Raw genomic sequence first — 14,779 nt, forward strand, 5'->3', positions numbered from 1 at the left:
AATTCGTTTCTCCAAGCCCCTTCCTCAATTTTGGGTGATAAACATTGACTCTCATATAGACTTTTAATAATTATACAGTTATTTATATATTTTTAAGTTTTGCTAATTTTTACAAACTTTTTGTTCCTCTCTCTCTCTCTCTCTCTCTCTCTCTCTCCCTCTCTCTCCCTGTCTCTGTCCCTCCCTCTCCCCCTCCCTTCCTTCCTGTCTCTCTCTCTCTCTGGGTAATTAGATATAATACTCAGGGTCAGGACATTCTACCCTTGAGCTACCCCAAACAGAAAAAGGTTATAAACAGCTTTATTATGATATCTGTGACATATAAAGCTGAAACGTGTTAGACGTGAGCATCTTGATGTTCCTAAAGACATGTACTTTCTCAGATACAGAATTCCAGCGGGCTAAAATTCCTGCTGTTACTTCAGATTAACCTTGTCATGAACTGAACCAATGGGGAACATAGTAAGCACAGTCCCTGAGCTGCTTCCTAGGTTGGTAGCACTGGCTCCATCCCAGGCACAGCTGGAGTGGGCAGCTGTAAGGTTGAGGACCTGCACTCAGGACACTGGGCTCCAGGAGCACCTCACCTTCAGGTCATCCTGTGTACCTCTGATCGTCACTCCTGGGTTCTCACTGCCTGGCACTTAACCATAGACATCACTGTAGAATTATCTAAGGCCAGAATGTCAAAAACATAGTTGTTATGAATTTCTACTTTGAAAATGTCAAATGTTGGGCTGCTTGAACAGTTTTCAAGAACAGGTTCAAGAAATGAACCTGGGAGAAACACAAGAAATATAGCCTGAAGTCTCTTCCAAAACAGCCACTCCAGCATAAGCTTCCACAGGCAGTCACTCTCCTCTGCACTACCGTCCCCCTTGTTTTGCAGCTCATGGATCTCCTTGCTTAGCATGTCCACAAGGTGCATTTGCTGTTGCTTCTCCAGCTTCTCCCTGGCATCTTGTTTCCATGGGTCTGGAGACAGACTATCCCCACAGGACAACTCCTCTTTACTGATAGTTTTCTACTGCAGATTCCTGTGCTCAATAGTGGGGGGCTGCTGCTGGGGCTACAGCTCCAGAGTAACTGTTTCTTGGGGCCTCTGCAGTGTGGAAGGTTTTCCTGGTTGGGCCGGTGTGGCCAAAAGAGATAAGGAAGCAGGGATCAGGGAATGAGAGTGCATCTGCCCCAGATTCTACTCCTGCTCCCCGTGCTTCCTCTCTGCTTCCTTATCCAGGCAGGCCTTCTATATCTCAGACCACCACTGCTGCTCCTCCTTCTTTTTTGCTAGCCAGCAGCCACCTGAGCAGACTGGGATCCTGCCTTGTCTGCAGAAGGTGGTGGGAGGGGCAAAGCCACTGAAATGCCATCAAAACCACTGGTGTAGGTGGACATGTGGTGGAGGAGGTGGTGGAGGGAGGTCTGTTCATATGGGCTGGAAGACAGTCACAGGGGTGGGCAGCACCTCTGCTGGGTTTTCCAATGGCCAGGACCACTCTTGGTAGAGTGGAAGCAGGGGTAACTGACTTGGAGGAATATTTCAGGTGCTCCTGGCTGGATGTCATAGAGTCCACTGAGGAGCTCTGGATCCACATATCATTGTCACACTAGAGATCCATGCTGGCCACTACTCAATGCAGCTCAAGTTGGTAAAACTCTTCCTGAAGTTCTTCCATTGAAGGGGTAACACACCGAGAAAAGAAAAGACGAAGATCTAATACTTCAGAGACTCACCAGAGATATTAACAAAATTTCATGCATGTTTCTTTCTCACAGAGGAGGTAAGAAAACTGAGGAATGGGTGTATAACCAGACCTGACACTGCTTTATGGCTCACTCTCCAAGTAACCAGCTGTACCTGTGTGTACAAAGGAATAAAAAGATTTTTCTATACACTGATGCATGCTGTTTGTGGCATTGTCACTCCTGCAATTTAGCTCCTAGCTTCAGGACTACGTAGAGGGGTCTGTTCTTGTGAAATGTAAAGAAATAAACAATGAGATTCATAAAACTGCATAAAAGGTGAACTTTGTCCTCGGGGATCTGTTTTACAATCTTTAAAAAAGCGATCATGGGGGTTGACACCCCAAAAGGAGCTTTGCCATCTCAGGAAGAGGTGATAGACGGGTTTGTATGAGGGGTTATTGTCAAGACAGGAAGGGCTAATATTGGATTATAAAATAAATAAATAAATAAATAAATAAATAAATAAATGGTTTTTTAAAGAATATATTTTAAAACCATGATAAAAAATGTAATTTTGACCCTATGCTTTCAATAAAAAAAATCTTAAATTTTCTTATTTACTCATTTACACTAATTCTCATGTTCCCCGATTCATTAATTTATTTGACTAGTGTAATAGAAATAAACTTAAATGACCAAAATTCAGGAATGATAGTTAATGTAATTTGTTGAGAACTGTATCAAAGAAGTCAGATATTTCACAAGTAAGAAAGTGTTCCAGCTCATCTTAGACCTCAGTGCAGAGTTCTCCAGTGAAGACAGATGTTAGCTGCTGTTCTAGTGGTATATGCACACTTCTCTCCAGGGATAGGAGGCTGATCTATTAGAAATAGTGTTAAAAACCCAAGTGTCACATTAAATAACAAGTAAAATAAACATAACAACATTCCTTTAAATGCAGGAGCCATGGCATACCCATCATACACTGAGGGCAGGATGTTTAGCACTGAGCCAGAGACAAAGATGTACCAGAAGTCGGCTTCACGCACCCCTACAAGTCTCCTGACGCCACAGACCAGGAGAAGGACTTTCTCCAGGACCAGATGAGATCTGGGCTAGAGACATGAGAGTAAATACGTGAAGCCTTTTGGAGGTTGAAGCCTTTTGGACGTTGGGGTCTCTATTCAGTATACTCCATCCTCACTACTTTGTTAGCAACTCTTTTAAGTGTAAAAATGATCTCCACTAACTTAGAAACCCGATCCATTTTGAAGACACATTTACAGTGCATTTTGATCTATAAGGTCAAGGGTTTTCCAAATAAAATCCTAATTTTGGACTAATATGAAACCTCTATGAAAACTGTATTCTAGCTGGCCAAGGGACACAAAAAACAATGATCAAAGTATAAACAATGATCTGGGTGACAAGGTGACTTAGAGAATGCCTCTTCTTACTTGTCACATTGGGGCTGAAAGGGTGATCTGCTCTGTTTTTCATCAGCCTGTCTTTACCAGGCAGCTTCGTTGGATGACTGTGCTCTGTCCAAGGCTCTTGAGGACTCTCTGGGGAGCCGTTTTGAGCTGAATTATTATAGAGCTCAAAACCTTTACTCTTCCACCTATCGATGTTGGATAATGCCATCCTCTGCTACATAAGTGGCTGGAGCCATGGATCCCTCCTTGTGTTCTCATGAGTTCATGGTTTCCTACCTGGTAGCTGTGGGGTCTGGTTGGTTGATATTGTTGTTCTTCCTATGGGATTGCAGACCCCTTCAGCTCCTTCAGTTCTTTCTCTAACTCCTCCATTGGGGTCCCCATATTCAGTGTAATGTTCAGCTGCAAGCATCTTCATGCCAGGGCACTGAGATGGGAATGGGTGGGTGGGAGCGGGATCATACTCATAGAAGCAGAGGGAGCGGGTTGGGAGAGCATTGGGAGGGGGTAACATTTGAAATGTAAATACATAAAATATCCAAGAAAAATTAAACTTATAAAAACTTCACTCTGTGCTCTGGGTTTACCTGAGCTATAACGATCTGAAACTGAAACCAAAGCCAATTCACTCATTCTCTCTCCCTCATTCTTTCTAAGATAAAGAGCTTCAAAGGATGCATCTAAAATTCTTATATTTAATAACTGCTCTTGGTATAATAGGGTGATCTTTTATATACATTCTTTGACCAGCCTAGAAAAGCAAAACAACCAAGCAATCAGAAGAAACCATAGCCCAGGGTCTCACTACGTATTTGAGGCTGGTCTGGAATTCAGTACACAGGCAGGAGGACCCCAAACTCACAGAAATCTGCCTCTTTCTGCATCCTTAGAGCTGGCATTAAAGGCACATGCCACCACAAATAGCTTTATATGAACATTTTCAAAAGCTTTTACATATATTGTCTAGAAAAGCTTTTCATTTACATAGTATGTATCTATGGGAGAAATTGACCTTTTTTATTTTCTTAAATATGATTTATAATTTGTAAATAACAAAGTAACCATTTTAGAGTATTTTTTAAAAAGCACTCAACTTCTCTTCTCTCACTTGATAACACACATATTATTATCCATCAGAATGACAGCATCACATGGTGCTGTCCCCTGGTGTGATTATCCACACCTGTTCACAGTTTAGTCTTCCTGTCTGCTCACCTGGGACTCATTTGTTACCCACGTCCCTCTTTGAGTTTGTAAATGGTGTTCTGCTTTAACATGCCAACACATGGTCTAGCCAGGATTGGTTCCTGTTCTACGCTTTAGTATACAGGATTCTAGACTGTCAGACACTGATATTGTTGTTGATACTGTAGCTACAAAGGTCAGGGCTAGGGTGTTCAGGTTCCAAAGCCGAGGCAGGGTCAGAAGAGGGTTCACAATACTGCACTTAACAGACTGTGACTATATCTAGGAAACCGTACCATTAGATCTGATCTGAATCATGATCCAGAAGTATTTCTCAGCATCATTCACTCTGTCTCAACTGACTTCTTCCTTGAAGAGCTGAGCAAGAGCTGTGGTAGGAGCTACTACATGGGAATTTTAGGGGCTCTCTTTATAAAAATAATTTATGTGTATGAGTGTTTGCTCAGCATGTGTGCACACGAATCCAGAGAACTTAATAGAGTGCTTTAAATCCCATGAAATTAGAGTTTCGGGCAGTTTTGGGCTAACACTGGTGTTGTAAAATACTGAACCATCTTTCCAGCCCCAGATTTTGATAACTTTTAGGAGGAGCCATATCTCAATAAAGGATCACTATATGTTGGCTAACCTGGCTTGAGTCACTAGTTCTTACCTCTCTGCACCATGGAGGACAATGGCTGGGTAAGAAAGGTGGACAGGCAGTGAAAGAGGATGCCTTGATTTGCAACTTCCAGGGTAACCATGGAACTGGTTGTAGTCATGAGTTCTGCTGCCCTAGGAAGAAAATATAAAGAAACAGCGGTCACTGTCACAGTAGAGTCTATGTTCAGAATACTTGTGCTTAGGTTCCTCAGCCTGGTTGCTGTTTGGGGAAATAAACCAGGCTTTCAGAAGATTATGTCCTCTCTACATCACTTATGATAATTAATTATAAAACAGGTAAGTATATTCTATTCTATAACATTAACATTAAGATATTTAAACATTTTACAAGCTCTAAGTATATGTGTACATATTTATATAATTATTTAAGGTAATACTCTATACTAATATACATTCTTAAGAGTGAACACAAAATGAGATTCCTGTGCTCTAAGAACTAGGATTATTGGGGAAGGTGATTAAACACAAAGATCTTTTACATCACTACTTTTTGAATTCAAATTTCAAAATGCAAAATATCACTTCAGTACATTAAAACTAACCAATCAGTTGAGGCTTTAAAGGAACCAATTAGTCATACCTTTCCTGAGAATGTCCAAATAGACTAAATCCATCCACAATGAGGACTTGGTCATGGGCACCTAGTTGTCCAACCTGAGCCACCAGAAGGATGCAGGTGTAGGGAGAAAAGAAAAAAGGCAGCGTCAATGCACAGCAGCATTCCTCACAGCACACAGTCAATGCACAGCAGCATTCCTCACACCACACAGTCAGTGCATAGCAGCATTCCTCACACCACACAGTCAGTGTACAGCAGCATTCCTCACACCACACAGCATCCACAGCCATAAGCATCTGCACAGTATTTCACAAAGCTCGAGTGAAGAATGCCTTTCACTGTTTCCTTTAAAACAAATACTGACCACATCTGCAATACCTCCTTGGACAACGACTTAACATAGATTTCCAGTTTATACTGGCCAGCAGCCTATGCAAAAAAAAATGGTCAGAAGAGCACAATTAAATCACACAGCAGGAAATGTGCAAAATCCTGCCCACATACACCCTAGTAGCTTGACTAGTTAGGAAAGTTTCTATTTTATGGTTCCAAACTTGTAAGAAAAATACTCCTGTAAAAATGGACAATTTGGTGAGAAAATGCCCATAGACTTGTAATACTCAAAATGATTATTTATAAAGTCTGAAACAGCTACAAATCCAAAGGAATGAGAAACACCTCAAGTGACCAGCCCTTACCCATATCAGGACAGAAAACCAGCTTGGTACTAAATAATCCAGCATCTGCCTTCTCTATCTTCTATTTAAACATAAGGTTTAAATTTCAAAACAAGAAATTAACTTCTTGGAGGAAGCAGTTAACAACACTTTGTAAGGAAATATTATCCAGAAAGTGCTCTACTGGAATTCATATCCTGGGACCGAACAGTCAAACACACTTAAATAGCATTCTATGGAGAGAGCTAATGAAGTGTTTTAAAAAAAGTTAGGTATTGTATATAATTTCAGGATCAAAAATATTCTGCTTAGAGATCATAATATGACAACAAAAGAGCTTTGGATCACATAGGGAAGTATTAAACCATACAGTCATGTGCATGAAGCCCTACCCGGATATTACTGGAAGTTGCACAACACTATGTGTATACTTTTGTACCAACAATAAAAATAACTTACCTTAAAAACTATGAGATAGTATTTGATATAGTAATGTATCATAAAAAGTGACTTCAGGAAATGAAGAAAAATTTCTAAAGTAGCAATCAAGAAGATGTAATTTTATGTGCAAACCATCTGTGTTTCAGCCAATAGTTAACATTTTATTTTACCTTTTTCATTGATGAGAATGGTCCATTTTCTCCCCTGCAGTAGGGAGTAGGGAAAAGACAGCAGTCATCAAGTATGCAGTGTGTTACTGTTTCATAGGCATACAACCTGTGTTTTGTTTACATATAAACATAGGGATGAATATAATAATATTATGAATAAAATAATAAATTACATTATCTATCAATAGAAATTATATATTATAAAAGAGAATTGTCTCATACAGGGTTCTTTAGAGACACAGATCTTATGGGAAATCTCTGTACAGTAAGACAATTGGTTGATGACTTGCAGTCTATAGTCCAACTCCCCAACAATGATCAGCAGCAGGTATGAATAGGAGTCCAAGGATCTAGCAGTGGCTCAGTCCTACAAATCAGGCAGGCAGACGAAAGAGAGACTCTTCCTTCTTCCAATGTCCTTATATAAATCTCCAGCAGAAGGTATGTCCCAGATTAAAGGTGTGTACCACCACAGCTGGAACTGGGACTTGCTTTGTCCTAGGTGACCTTGAACTCAGAGATCTCCTTGTCTTAAACTCCTGAGATTCATAGCCACTTTGCCTCATGATCTCCATGCCAAGATTCAGTTCAGAAATTTGTGTCTCCCAGCCTCAAATCAGGATCAAAGGTGAGCTTTCCAATTCTGGATTGAAGTTCATTCCACATATAGTCAAGTTCACAACCAAGAATAGCCATTACAAGTATATACAATGTGTCATTATACATATACAATACATATACATATAAATTTGAAAATACCATAACATTTTATTAGTATATGTTAACCGAGTAAAGTGACAGAGGTGGCTGTGTCATTTGTTTGCACATCGTGCATGGGTGGGAGAAGAACTTATAAGCCCTTGCATCAAATGAGGAGCTGCAGTTAACAACAGCTGATAGAAATTCACTCTTCCTTGGGGACAAGCCACTGGTAGGACTCTGATAATCCAGTGAATGTCTGTATACACAGTATGCATGTATGACTAGCACTAATAGGGCTTACTGGGATACAAAAATGTGTGTATGTATATTTCCGTACACACACACACACACACACAGACACACACACACACACACACACACACACACACACACACACACACACACACACACACACACACACACAGAGGAATGGTTTAGTGGTGCTGACTTTTAAGCCCAGGATCAGATTCAGGTGGACCTCTGTGAGTTCTAGACTAATTTGATTTACACAGCAAGTCCCAGACCAACCAGGGCTATAGAGTCAATCGGGGGATTCTGAGAGGGATTTTTTAGAAGTTGGAGGACAGATGTTAGGGTGGATATGACCATATTTTACTGTATACATGTATGGAAATTTAAATAAATGAAAAAATACATAAAGTAACTGAGATGAAAAAAGTACACTCAATAATCGCAACTTTTTGAACTGACATTTGTCTAGTTATGTGGCAAAGAAGAAATAAATATGCCTTTTACTGATTTCATCTATGGCAATGCCAGTTTCCTTGAGTCAAAACACTTAACATAGATGATTGGAAATGACCTTGAAATCACAGTTACCTGTGGGGAGCGGGTGTGGCGGTAGTCCCAAGATGGCGCCTGGGACTGCAGCTAAGTCTCCTGACTAGCATCTGACTTCCTCACACACCTGAAACTAGCCACGTCCATTGTGAGAGCTGTGCAGGCGCACCATGATGCAAGATCAGGCCATGTGACGTGGACCTAGGAACTGAGATTACGCAGTCTGGACTGAGGAGGCGGAGTTGAGGGAGGGTATAAGGGAGTGTGCTCCGGGGGCTGGGCTGGGAGGGAGACAGAAGAAAAGAAGATTCCTGTTTGCATGTTGTAAGGTTCCTGAATAAACCGCTTTGAGAAGAACGCTGTGTAGTCGCTCTTTTCTGCGGGTCGGAAACAGAAGCGACAGTTACCATCAGCATCCATGGGCTAGATTGAAATTTTATAGTTCTGATTAATGAAGCTGGAAGATATTTCATAACTTTATATTATCCACTGCATAGGTTATTTTATAGATCAATAGAATTCCACAACTCAGCTATTAAATCATTCCATTCTCCCAGTAAACATCCATGATACAATAATGATATTCTAATCTCTTTGAACAGGTGCTCCGGTGCAGAGTTTGCCTGAGATAGCCCAACAGCTGCATCCTGTCTTGTCTCCTTCTAGAGAGCTTCGTGACTTTTCTGAACAGAATACAAGGTGGGTTATTTGTTTGGATTTTAGTTGGGATTTTTGACTTTAGCTTTTTCCCTGATATCTTTTCCATAATTTGTATTCTATTTTCCTAACTTTGACTTTAGTTTATTTCAAGCACTTTTTGTTCCATGTAATTTTAAAATAACCCCACACTAAGTCTGGCTAAACACAGGCATCAGAGTTTCACCCAGTCCCTATGGCTACTTCTATGCACTTGGTACCCTGCATCCTGAGGCTTGATTGCTAAGCCAATTGGGAACCAGTTTAACATAAAATACCTTGACTACTCAAGATGAAATTCTGCTCTTTGTTTAAGCATGTGAAAAGATAGTCTTTTTATGAGCCAAATTTAATAATAACTAATCATAAGTCTTCGTTCATGCATTGTGAACAATGGCATAAGGAATCTTTACCTTTCTTGCTTGGTTCTCTTGAATTTTCTAGTTCTTCAGGGGGGCTCACTCTGCCCTTTCTGACCCAGAGAACCCTGGAAGGAGTCCAGTGCCTAATTACTTTTCCTATAAGCAGAAACATAAGGTCTTTCTCCCAAATTAGCATGCGCTTTAGCCAGTAACCAGAAAGATTTTTAGGTTGACATCTTTCCCAGAGGAATAGTAAAATAACCAGAAAATTCAAAATCACACACATTTCGAAAATTAAATACTCATACGAGGGAACTAAACCAAACAAGCAGAGTAGAAACAGTTTTTTCGGGCCTTTTCTAATCTGCCAAGACAGGATATTTAACCCTCTTTTGAGAGAATAGGAGAATCCTGTGATACACTGAGACTTTCCTAGAGGATTTCATCCTTATCCAAATTCTGTTGTCTGCCTTGGAGGCTGTAGTTTTTCTGTTAGCTCAGTTTGTCCCTGCACAGCAGGAGCTCCCAGATAATCTGGGCTCATTTGCCCTGAGTTAGCTCTGAACCTCAGGAGGAATTCCCCAGGTGACTGTGGCCAAAATTGTGTCCTCTTCTATCTTTAAACAAAATTACACCAAATTAGCAACAACTAAACCAAACTTCATTAAAAGCAGGCAGTCTTCAGTCTCCCTCTCTGCCTGGATCCATTTATTATACTGATTCTTTTTACAGGAGGAGAACTCAGAGCCTGATTTGGGTCTGTCTATCACTGTGTTTGATTAAGATTCCCATGTGCTGGAGTCACTTGACTCATCTCTGCTCATTCAGGAATCTAATTCTCTCATCCATAGGACAAGAATCCTAACTCCCTAGTGGATTGTTGACTACCACACGCAACATCATCTATTGCATGAAGTTTTAAATTAAACCCATGCAAATTCCTGCTATGTTCTGGTATCAGTGGTTATGCTGAACCCACATGGCTAGCTCTATGCAGCCATCTTGTCCTGGTTCCTGCTGGTAGTTTGCTACTCTAAACAAACAACTTTAATCTGAAATGCCTGGACTACTGCTTGCATTTCTCATCCCATCCACCACCTCTGGCTGACCTGCAGAAGGTTGGATAATGCTCCTTTCACAGGAGTTGCCTTAGTCTTTTGAAATGAAAACCCAGAAGCTTATACTAGCCAGATTTATAGTGGTAAATCTCAAACTCCAAAAGTCCCAGTCAAAGAACAGAAAACTCAATAATATAAGTACAAGCTGAGTGCTTAGATTAGACAAATCTACCACTACACTACTCTATTGCCCATTTATGAAATCTCTAGCTACTTGTGGCTCCTGCAAGCCCATGGGCCTGCTCCATTTTCCACCTCTTCTCCCCCATCTTCTTCTTCTTGCCCGCATCATCCGTCTCTATTCTTTCTCTCCCTTTGCCAAAACATTCTGCTCTATCTTTTCCTTCCATTGCCCAATGACAGGCTGTAGCCTTTATATGGCTAATTACTATTTCACTTGACATCATCTGAATATGTGATCTATTGCACTACAGGGCCGCCCTCTTGAGAGGAAAAAATTCAAACAGTAATCCACAAGACATTTTGCTCATTTTAGTTAACACATGAAGTGACAATAGCTTCAGTTTCCAAACATCTTTTTCATTATTTTTATTCTACACTTTTAAAGTTATTTCTAGGTATTATTTGTAGTATTTTTAGCTACAATGCTTACACATAGTAAGGAGGATTTCCCACACCCTAGGCCCCAGCAGAGGGAAACTTCCACACTCAGTACAAAGTCTTAAGGACTTAAGGAGCAATGCCAAGGTCCCGATATCACATCATCGCCTCCCTAGCAGTCCCATGGCCATCAAACTGCTTGTAAAGAAGCATTGGTGTAGGCCACACATGGCCAAGGCAGAAACAATGATGATGGTCGACAACCTGAACAGCATCTCACTTCCCCAAGTAAGAGCTTGTTGAAGGACAACAGCTTTACCAAAACACCTGAAAATGGGGCCACCTAGAGGAGGACAAGGGCAGGAAATATTTAGGCAAATAATAGCAACTGTGAGCTAATGCCATGAGCACGGTATAGTACACAGTGAACTGAAACCAGATAAGATTATGTTGGACATAAATGGAAAAGTCAAAATCATCGACTTTTGCCTTAGAACTCAAGTGGAACCAGGGCAATGCTGAACTGGCACTGTGGTGCTTTCTCTTTTGGAGCTCCTGAACTCTTCCTCAGAAAACTTTATGATAGTCCACAGAATGACATATGGACCATAGTTTTACATTTAATGGTAGATAAAAAAGTCAGATTTTACTCTGTCTTCATACTACAGTTTTGAAGACCAGTTGTGGCAAGTATGTATCCTAACCTCTGTGGGGTGTCAGAAGAGATAAATGTAGGACCTCTTGGCCTCTTAATGATAGTCAACACGAAATATAGGTTGACAGTCACAGATGTGATGATGTACCCCTGGTTAAAGGAAGATTGAAAGGCTTTCCCAAATCCCTACAAAGGACTGAGCTCTGTCAGGTAGACCCTGCAATTGTGGAAGAAATAGAACATACTGGGTACAGAGCCTAAGATATCACAACATATAATCAAACCGTGGGATCATGTGGCTTACTGTACAGGCAAGTTCTCCAGGTGCAAGGCTGAACAATGGAGGCTCACACATAGAGTCCAGTTATTCCCTCCCCTTGGTGATGATGATGCATTCCTGTTGGGCTGTAGAGGAGTGGTAGCTACCCCGCCCTATATGCACAGGCCTCATCATCATCCAATGGTCTAGTGACTTCCTTTGACCACAATCTGGTCAAAAAGTAGGCAGAAGAGTCACTGGGGCTGCCTTTTGTTTCTTCAGGCCACACCAGATTACACCCACACTGGACAAACATACATCCACGCCAGCAGTGTCGCCTGAATTCACTCAATAATCATCCTCAGAGAGAACACAACAGCAATGAGAACACAGGAATGCAAATTCCTGCTATGCTCTGGTATCAGTGGTAACGCTCAACCCACATGGCCAGCTCTATGCTGCCATCTTGCCTGGTTCCTGCTCCTAGTTTGCTACTCTAACCAAACAACTTTAATCTGAAATGCCTGGACTGCTGCTTGCGTTTCTTATCTCATCCACCCCATCTCCCTGACCTGCAGAAGGCTGGCCAATGCTCCTCTCACAGGATTTGTCTTAGTCTTTTGTAATGAAAACACAAGAGGCTTATACTAGCCAGATTTATAGGGGTAAATCTCCAACGCAAAAGGCCCATGCAAGAACAGAAAACTCAATTATATAATTATAAGCTGAGTGCTTAGATTAGACAAATGTACCACTACACTACTCTATTGCCCATTTATAAAATCTCTACCTACTTGTGGCTCCTGCTCCATTTACAACCTCTTTCTCCCCCATCTTCTTTTTGGCCGATTCTTCCGCCTCTATTCTTCTTTCTCTCCATTCCCCAAAAAGTTCTGCTGTGTCTTTCCTTCCATTGCCCAAACACAGGCTTTAGCCTTTATGTGGCCAATGACTATTTCACCTGACATCATCTGAATCTGTGATCTATTGCACTACAGGGTTGCCCTCTTGAGAGAGCCAAAAAACAAAGAAACAAACAAAAACAAAAAGTAAAACAGAAACAAATAAAAGAATAAACTGCAATCCCAAAGACATTTTGGTCATTTTTAGTTAACACATGCTGTGATTTTAGCTTCAGTTTCCCTACATCGTTTCCATTATTTTTATTCTATACTTTTAAGTTATTTCTAGGTAATATTTGTAGTATCTTTAGCTACAATGCTTACACATAGTAAAGAGCAGACTCCACACCCTAGCCCTCAGCAGAATTTCTGATGAGGGAAAATTCCACTCTCAATACAAAGTCTTAAGGACCATGGGACACAGGAGCAACGCCTTCGACTCAGTGGCAGCCCCAGAGCAATCGAACAGCTTCTAAAGAAGCAATGGTGCCTGACACTCATGACCAAGGCAGAGACAATGATGGTCGACCACCTGAACAGCATCTCACTTCTGCAAGTAAGAACTTGTTGAAGGACAACAGCTCTACCAAAGCACCTGAAAATGGGGCCACCTAGGGGAGGACAAAGGCAGGGAAATATTTAGGCAAATAATCATAACTGTGAGCTAATGAAATGACCAGGGTATAGTGCACAGGGAACAGAAACCTGATAAGTTTACCATTGGACATAAATGGAGAAGTCAAAATCATAGACTTTTGCCTTAGAACCCTAGTTGAACCAGGGCAATGCTGAAGTGGCACTGTGGTGCTTTCTCTTTTGGAGCTCCTGAACTCTTCCTCAGCAACTTTATGATAGTCCACAGAACGACAAATGGACCTGAGTTTTACATTTCATGGTAGTTAAAAAAGTCAGATTTTACTCTGTATTCATACTATAATTGAGAAGACCATTGTGGCATGTATGTATCCTAACCCCCGCAGGGTGTCAGAAGAGATGGAGGACCACTTAGCCTCTTCATGATAGTCAGCATGAAATATAGGTTGACAGTCACAGATGGGGTGATGTACCCCTGGTTAAAGGAAGACTGAAAGTCTTTCCCAAATCTCTATGAAGGACTGAGCTCTGTCAGGCTAGACCCTGCATTTGTGGAAGAACTGCAACATAATGGATTCTGAGTCTAACATATTACAATGCATAATCAAACTAGGAGATCATCTTGCTTACTGTGTGCCAAAATTTGCCTACCTAGAGCAAGTCAAGGCTAGGGAAATATTGTGCAAATAATAGCTGTGATGAGCCACTTCTACGGGCAAACAATACTTCACAGGGACGTGAAGCCAAAGAGTGCTGGTTTGTATATCAATTGAAAAGTCAAGATTATGAACTTTGGCCTAGTACCTCATTCTACCCAGGGGAAATGCTGAACCAGCACTGCGATACTTATACTTTTGGTGTCCCTGAACTCTTCGTTGAAAAATTTTCTTATGTTCCAAAGAACAAAATATGGACCTTGGGTGGAATTTTATAATTCTTGACAGTCAGAAAGTTTCCATTTGATTCTCTCTTAATTTTGGAGCTGAGAAGACACGTTGTAGTAGAGGTATGTGCTGCCTCTGGTGGGGTGTCAGAAGAGCTGGAAGACCTACTTAGCCTCCTAACGATAGTCAACCATAAATATAGGCCAACAGTCATTGTGGTCATGATGCAACCCTAGTTCAACTAAGACTAGAAGCAGTTCCCAAATCCCTATGAGCAACTGATCCCCCTCAGGCCAGACCCTGCTAATGTGAAAAAGCAATGGAATACATTGGATTCCAAGCCCTAGAAACTAAGGACACTTCAACCAGATAATGTATTAATCAGACCATATCATCCTACTTCCTTC

At 41.1% G+C, this 14,779-nt stretch overlaps 1 protein-coding gene across 1 annotated transcript in view; it reads right to left on the reverse strand.

The window, feature by feature from the left end:
• Positions 1–14,779, reverse strand: part of LOC134478836 (sperm motility kinase 2B-like) — a 61,686-nt gene that overhangs the window by 22,450 nt on the left and 24,457 nt on the right. Inside the window, exon 2 of the transcript XR_010062889.1 lies at positions 1–14,779. This exon is cut by the window's left edge and continues 14,452 nt beyond it; it is cut by the window's right edge and continues 18,475 nt beyond it. The gene's annotated coding sequence lies outside the window, so the exon portion shown is untranslated.

The sequence above is a fragment of the Rattus norvegicus genome, chromosome 1 (assembly GCF_036323735.1).
Source record: "Rattus norvegicus strain BN/NHsdMcwi chromosome 1, GRCr8, whole genome shotgun sequence".
NCBI lineage: Eukaryota > Metazoa > Chordata > Mammalia > Rodentia > Muridae > Rattus > Rattus norvegicus.